Below are 8,914 nucleotides of genomic sequence, written 5' to 3' on the forward strand. Positions count from 1 at the left end.
ATAATATTACTTTTAGCGCAACAGAGGTGAAAAACTGAATATCAGGATCTACAAACTGGAAGACGGGAGGACTGTCGCCTCTTGGTCGGACTATGCATTCAGAACATAAGAAAATTCACATATGCAGCTTGTATTTATATAATACCAATCACTCTTGGTGCATTTCAATATTTTCGCAAACACACCTCTGAATGTCATTGCATTAGATATGAAGTATTATTATTAGATATTATACATATTATTAAATATAAATTAGATACTCATTTTCATCACCTGATTCCCGTTCAGGAGGAGAGGGCTCTGATGTGTAGAATATGGAATTGAACTCTTCTCAACTCCTAAGTACAGAACTTATTTTAAGGCCTTAATGAAAAAAAACATACTGTGACTTCAAGCAAGACATATCAAACCTCAGGAGTGTCATCACGGCCGATTTCGCTGGGATAGAGATCCTGCACCAGGATGATCAGAGCCAGAAGATCAGAGGTGGATAGACTGCTGGCACTTCGACTGCAAAAACGTATGAGATCTGAGATAAGTTCAAAGTTCTCTGTAGCACTTCCTACAGATGTTGTCACTTTCTTCTGATGTTGTGGTCCAAACACCTTGATCTCAATCAGCATTTGCTGTACCTGGAGTAGAAGGCTGGCATTTTGGTTTGCACCAGTATGAAAGCGTGTAGCTCCTCCTCGCCCGCTCTGTCCATGTTGCTGTTGATCTGCTGCACCAGTTGACGCTCCAGAAACTCGATGCACTGCTCACAAAGGGTCATGTGGATCAACCTTTCCACCGCCTGACAAGAGGCAGAGAACTCTTCATGTGTGATCGAAAACTAAAACTAGGATGCAACTAATAAAACACAGCACTTGCACACACCTCCACTAAAAAGCTTTGGTCGTTCTCTCATAAGCGGCTGTATGTTTCCAAGAGGCTTCGTCGCTTCTTCCACAAGCGGTTCCTTTGCTCTGTATCTTGAGAGCGTAATCTAACAAATAAAAGGACCAGGTTTCAGTTCAAAGGCTATTACAACAGTCTTTGGTTTCAAAAAAATATATAAATATGAACTGAAATGCAATGATATACTAGTAATCTACAGTATGTTTTAAAATCTGTTGTTGTACTGAAAGTGCACTTCTCACTCTTTCCTCAAGAGGGCACCGCTGAGAGTCACCATGCCAAACATGATTCCTGTGAGTTTCTTCATCGCATAGATTTTTCTCTTTAAATCCTCCTCGGCCTCATCTCAATCTCCATTCACAGTAATGTAGAGGCGCTCCTCAAACTGCATGACAGAGAGCAGCAGACATCAGCATTTTGGTGGCAGACTGAATTGAATGATTTGAAAAGTTGAGCAGATATATTAAAGGATAAGCACTGGAAAAGAACACGCACACACACACACACACACACAAACACGTATATTGTTATTATAACTTCTTATAATGTTTGAGTACTGCATTTTATATAGTGTAAAAACACATGTATACAACACACACACTATATCAAAATATAATTGATAAAATATTAATTATATAGTGTAATATTTCCTAAGTATTGTACAATTCATTCATTGAATGAGTGCTGTCTAGTAGGGATGCACGATTCAGAAAATGTCACGATTCGATTCCAATTTTTAGGCTCAAGATTCGATTCAAAATCGATTTTCGATTCAAAACGATTCTCGATTAAAAAAAAACGATTCACAGTATGTAAATGTAGTTTATTTTTTCCTATGTGATTGATTGTAGACATACAATTTTAAAGAAAAGAAACACAAAAAACTCAATGTAGTTTGATATTACTTTACTTTGTCTTCATGCAAAAATAAAAGCTTTTTTAACTAAAAAGTGCAAAGTGCCAAGCTTTGGCCAGCTTTCAAATACATTTCAAGTTTTATTTAGCTTTAAAGTGCTGTAGGCTACTAGGTTAACTGTTGAAATGTTAACTCGACTGGACACATTGAACTTTATAAAACTAGGCCCTTTTTTTTAGAACTCTGGCAATACAGTCCATTCAACAGAACTTGTGTGATGTATCAGAATCACATAAAGGATCAACATTTAGGTGTATGTGTGTGTGTGTAACCAGTTCATGGTCCACCACTACCTGAAATGTGTAAATTCTTTTGTAGAAACAGAAGCTGGTCTACGTGTTCTGGAGTGAGCATGCTCCGCTGTGCAGTTATTATGTCTCCGGCAGTTGAGAACACTCTTTCTGACGCAACACTAGTACCAGGGATGCATAAATAGCGCTTAGCTAACTTAGCCAGGAGGGGAAAGACAGTCTCATGGCTCCTCCACCAGATGAGGGGGTCTTCTGAGAGTGATAATGGGGAGGTTTCCAGGTACTTTTTCATCTCCTCCTCAGCTCTGGTGTTGGAGGATTTAGGGACCACCCCGGCACCAGCATCACTGAATGTCTTGCCTAACAGGCTCTCCAGTGAAGTACATCTTCTTTTGGGTCCAGGAGGGGCCTTCATCATTTAGCCCTTCATCTGGGCCACTGGGCACCTCAGCATAATCCTTATGCCCCACCTCATGCTGCAGTGAAAGATCATAATAGAAATCACAATTAACAAATAATCCTCATGTTTAAATTTCAAGTTTAGTGTTATTATCCCTTGTATAACACAATCCCACTACAAGATACAATGGAATACATCTGAAATATCTGACCCTGGACCACAAAACAAGTCACACAGGTATTTTTGTGGCTTTAGCCAATAAAGCATGGTATGGGTCAAAATTATTGATTTTTCTTTTATGACAAAAATCATTTGGATATTAACTAAAGATAATGATCCATGAAGATATTTTGTAAATGTCCTACCTTAAATATAACAAAAATGTATTTTAAGCCAAAATTTAAAGGCAATTTTCTTAATATTTAGATTTTTTTGCACCCTCAGATTCCAGATTTTCAAATAGTTTTAGTTCAGTGTATGTATAAATCTCAAGTTTAAAAAATGTACCCATAACACTGGTTTTATGGTCCAGGGTCCCATAGGCTATTGGTGCATCTCTCCACAAGTAACATTCATCACACACACATACACACACACACACACACACACACACACACACACACACACACACAGTATGGTTGTGCTAATAAAATCTGTATTATAAGCTATTATGTTAAACACATACTTGTGATATAATACAGTTTTGCAACATTGTTTTACATGTTTTATTGTTAAAGATAGAAATAGTCAGCCTACCTCAAGTGCTGCAGCTTCAGCTATCACTTTGGATTGTAAGTCATGCTGCTCATCTTGGGAGAGAAATGGAAGGGCTTTAAATCTTGGGTCCAAAATTGAAGCTGTGTAGAGCATATTTTTATCAGCCACAGTCGAGTATCTCTTCGACAGATCTTCGTGAATGGCCTGCTTGATTTCTCGGACAATTTGAGTTTCACCGCTGAAGCCTGTTTCTGTGTCTTGGAGTAACTGTGCATGCAATTGAGCAATCACAGACAAAGTCGGTGTGCTATCCTCACACATGATGTTGGTTGCATCCTTTATTGGTTTCAGGGTCACAGCGATTCCTTCGGCATTGTTGACATCCGCTTTGCTCAGGGTACAGATATCTGTTCCACTTTTTCTCACCTCGGGCTGCAATTCTTCTGTTATGACAAGCGTGTGCAGGCGTCAGTGTGAATTCGACGCAGCGCCATCTATAGGAATGCTGAGCTAAACTCATTTCAGGACAATATTAACACGGCGAAAAAAAAAAAAAAAAAAAAAAAATATATATATATATATATGAATCGATTTTTGGAATTCTATGAATCGATTGTGAATCGGCAAAGCTTGAGTCGCGATTCAAACGTGAATCGATTTTTTTGCACACCCCTACTGTCTAGTGCTGATCTAGTGTTAGATCAGATGACTCCAGAGGTGGGTAGTAACGAGTTACATTTACTTCGTTACATTTACTTGAGTAATTTTTTGGGGTAACTAATACTTTTCAGAGTATATTTAAAGATGGGTACTTTATACTCTTACTTGAGTAAATTTTTTGGGAAAAATCTGTACTTTTACTTCGTTACTGTGGGCGACGCTCCTCTCGTTACTTTATCTTAATGCAATAAATGTTATAAATGCTTCAGTTTATTCCAAACGCGCCGTCTACTTTTCTCTGGACAATGAGCGATGCCCATTCGCGAATGATTCATTCTTTTGAGTCAATTCTGTTCAAAGGCTTGATCAAACCAATTGGCAAACGAGTGAATTGGTTCATGAATCAGTTTGAATGAGTCGTTCAGCTCCCTGCCGCGAATTCTCTCGTCAGAAACAACAAAGTGCAGATGTTTGTACGAATCTTTAATTAAGATATTGATTTCACAGTGTTAACAGTTTCAGTGATTTTAATGGGAGTTTCTGAGAGTGATTGAAATCTAGACTGTCAGTGAAAATGATCTTTAATAATTTAAATGTTATTTGGTCTCTTTCTGAACAATGAAAGATTAGTAGCAATATTTATATCACATTAACTTTCAATGTTAAATTCACATTTAATATAAAGTCATGACACCTATATCTGTTACTTAAGTAAACAGACAGGGTTTTATAATAAATTACATAAATTGGAGTAAAGGCTGATTAAATATATACATGTATACACACACACATACATTACATACATTTTATCTATATATCTAAATAAAAATAGGCTCAGTATATATGACCCAAAGTAACTAGTAACTAACTACTTGAGTAGATTTTTTATCCGATACTCTTTTACTCTTACTCAAGTAACTATTCAAGACTAGTACTTTTACTTTTATTTGAGTAAATATTTCTAGAAGTACTTTTACTTTTACTTGAGAACAGTTTTTGGGTACTCTACCCACCTCTGGATGACTCTTTCATATTGCTGTTAGTACTAGGGATGGGCGTTTTCCACAAATATCACATTCGAATATTTGAGCTCACAAAAAACGAATATTCGAATATTCGTTTATTTAAATTAAGTTTAATGAGTCAGACGTTATTTTTCAGCAACATTTGTTTTCGTCATTTTGAACAAGCTTACAATAAGCTTGAACATTACACATCGTGTTTTGTAGCTGAAAACCTTTAACAATGCGTGCAAACAAACAAAAGTAGGCTACAGATTAAAAGCAAAAAACAAAAAAAAAAGTGAACAAAGAAAAAACGTAAAGCAGCCTGCAGCAATTAGGCTATTGTACAGAATGTAGCTTACACTTAACTTTTAAACTGTCAGCAAATCGTTTTTGCTTTTTTTCTATTGTTTCAAATGTTCTTGTTAAGAAATACGGGCATGTAAACATGATCGGGGGAAAGTCGGCTCCTTAGTCTGTTAACACTAAGGCCGGCCGCGGAGAAAACGCGCTCTCACGACACAGACGTTGGCGGGACTCACAAATAACGGTGTGCTAAGCGAATACGTTTTGTGAAGCGCTTCGTGTTTTCGTTTACCACTGAATGGGATCCTCATCTGGTCAGTGGCGCCCCCAGAAAATGTTAACAGGGGTGGCCAAATGAGGCCACAGTAAATTTTGGGGGTGGCACATTAAAATAAAGAAAAAAAAAAATAAGGGTTTGCAATATAGACAAAAAGTTATATCTCTGTGAGTTCTAGGATTTTATCGATAACGATAATTACACTATTTTGCTGAGTGTTATTGTGCTGATATCTTATTTTTAATTGTGCAGACACCTGAGTTTTTTTTTTTTTTTTACCTTTACACTATTGTTTCTAAAAGTGTGCACCATATTTTAGGTCAAATACTTGCATTTGGGCTGTTACCAAGCAAATGCAATCAGTATCAACAAAATTGATCTTTGCAATGTAGATAAAACAGAAGCTGCATCTGAAGTGCCATTTAGATGTTTTTACACACTGTTTAATGCAGCTCAGTGGAACATGGAATACTTTAACCTGCAGTTACAAATGAACAAATAATGTTTTGATATTTTAAAGATAAAACATTGAAAACTGATGTTTGAAATTATTTAAAAAATGAAAAGGTTCCATTAAATGTGAAATTAAAACCGCCAATAGGTGGCAGCGAGTCACTGTTCATAAGTGAGTCATTGCGATTGAACCGAATCATTTAAACTGTTCATTCATTCAGGAACGAAACACTTTAATGTTGCTCAGACAGGGTTTGCCCTGACCAATTTGCTGCCCTAGGAAAGATTTTACCTGGCGCCCCATGCATCACAGCCCATTTCACCCTGTCATTGTGTTCATGATTTAGCATATATATATATATATATATATATATATATATATATATATATATATATATATATATATATATATATATATATATATACACACACACACACACACACACACATTACAGCAAAACTGTTTCCAACACTCATAATAAATCATCATATTAGAATGATTTCTAAAGGATCATGTGATAGACCGGATGTCACATGTGACACTGAAGAATGGAGTAATGATGCTGAAAATTCAGCTTTGCATCACAGAAATAAATGATACTTTAAAGTATAATAAATTGAAAACAAATTATTTTAAATTGTAATAATATATCACAATATTACATTTTTTTCTGTATTTTTGATCAAATAAATGCAGGCTTGATGAGCAGAAGAAACTTCTTTCAAAAACATTAAAAATAGTAATGTTTCCAAACTTTTGGCTTGTACTGTATCCCCTGCACAACTGTAGAGTAAAACATTAATAAAAAAGTGATAATAAAAAATGCGTCTTAAAACTGACATGATTGTACAAAATCACAGTCTGGGGACTCAGAACTCAGAACAACTGCTAACATTAAGTTTAAGGTAAAAATAACTGCCATGAAATTATAGTATCTTACTCCTATGCAATAAATTGTTCTTTCACTACATCTCTTTACCTCTGTCTGTATCCTCTTCTCTTCTTTTTGGCACTGTATCTATCGCAGACTATGCTCATTTATAATGTGTCATGTAAATTCGGCCTTCCGTCACAATCAGGAAACTTTCACCGTGTCTAGAACTGGCGCGAGCTGCCAGGCCCGTTTCTACGAGCTGTGTGTTAACAAAAGCAGTGCCGTCGGGCACGCTACACAACAAATTACCAACAACTGATCGCGCGCGCTCTGTTTCAGACGCACTTCAAGCACTCGATGGATAGGGGAAGATTGAATAGCCGGACTTTTTTTTTTTTTTTTTTTTTTGCTTTATTTGGTAGTATTTCGAATTAATGGTTTTTAAATAGTAGCCTATTATAAAAAAAAAATTCACTGGTTCAATCATTCTGGCGCCCCTATGGATGAATGGCGCCCTTAGCATTTGCCTATACCGCCTATGCCGCGGGCCGGCCCTGTGCTCAGAGACGCAAAACTGTGGCTGCAGCAGGTGCTGCACTTTTTTTCACTTCTTAAACTATTGTGAATTTACATTTTGCATTTAAATTAACAGGACCCACTGTAAATAATCCTAGGGGTGGCCGCAGGGGTGGCCAGAGTTTATACAGGGGTGGCCGCGACCCCTTGGGGGCGCCCCTGCATCTGGTCGAATACATGGCTCCAGCAAGAACTGTTCCCACTCGTCTCGGCTGGACTCTCTGTAATCATCGCTGGAGAACTTTCCAACGAGTGGGCATTGCATATTCTTCATCATGGCGACTGCATCCGCACCACTCGCATCAAGGAAAATGTTCTGATAATGTTCAAAAAAGTTTTTTTTTCTTACTTCTCTCATGTTTTCATCGAGAAACCTGAGATGTTTGTGCCGAGGGTCTAGGGCAGACGCGAGAAGAGGAGTTTTCACTGCATTCTCCAAGTTAGCAGTGTTTATTCGTTGCTTGAGAGATGCTGCAACAATGTTCTTGGATCACTTTCTGTGATTCTCCACGGCATATTTGAAGTACTGTAGAAGACCGCAGTTCTTTTAGGGGGCGTTCACATATCGCGTCTTTTGCATGCTCAAGTTCGTTATTTCCAATGTAGGCGCGCGGTATGCGCGCTCATAATGGAAGCGACGCGGTCGCGATGCGCACGCGGTGCGACGCGGTCCCGTTTTTTCCAGGCGCGTCCGCACAGCATCGAGTTAAAAACATCTCAACTTTCGGAATGCTACAAGCGCACCGCAGGTCATGTGACAAGAACTAAACATTCAGCTTCATCCTTTCCTGTAACAACGTTGAAAGCTCAGCCAAGATGAAGGAACAGCTGATCATAGCTGTATATGGATTGCCATTTTGAAATAAATTTAGTAGCAGAGCTACTGAAAGCGATTTTTTTGTGCTGCAAATCCATTTATCCTTTGCTGAAATTTCCGTCTTCATGGAGAGAACGCGTCGCCTCAGGAGCGCTTCTGCCCGAGCGCTTTGGAAAGAAGGAGAAAGCGGCGCGCATAGCCTTTTCCACGCCTTATTAGGCGCGATATGTGAATGGCCCCTTAATCATTCATTAATTATTTTTTGCTTGCATACACCTTCAAATATGCCGTGGAGAATCACAGAAAGTGACCAAATTAGGTTTTATTGTGAACTTTTTTCACAATAATTCGAAATTCGAATATAATTTTTATTTATCGAATAATTAGAGCAGAACGAATATTCGAATGTTCGACTATCCGTGCACATCCCTAGTTAGTACCTGATGCAGAACATAGATATGATTGTTTTCTGTGCTGAAGGTGGAATAATTGTCCATGAGTCTGTCCACCATGGTGCTACAGGAGATGATGATTGGTGCGAGAGTGTTAATTCTGTCTTCAAAAGCAGGTAGCTGAGAACACATACAAAAAAATTACCATTCAGTATTCCACACTTATATCCATGTATATCTAATGTAGGCATAGTACAATTTTATTTAACATGAAATAATAATTATACTAAAATATTACCACCTGAATCTGCTGCTCGAACTCAGTGTCAGTCCAGTAGAACAGAACCTCTGCGCTCTCACTGGCCACCAGAAC

At 37.8% G+C, this 8,914-nt stretch overlaps 1 pseudogene; it reads right to left on the reverse strand.

Moving 5' to 3' along the window:
- Positions 1-404: 404 nt before the first annotated feature.
- LOC132110286 (BLOC-3 complex member HPS1-like) lies at positions 405-8,914 on the reverse strand (annotated as a pseudogene).

This window comes from Carassius carassius, chromosome 30 (assembly GCF_963082965.1).
Source record: "Carassius carassius chromosome 30, fCarCar2.1, whole genome shotgun sequence".
NCBI classification, from domain to species: domain Eukaryota; kingdom Metazoa; phylum Chordata; class Actinopteri; order Cypriniformes; family Cyprinidae; genus Carassius; species Carassius carassius.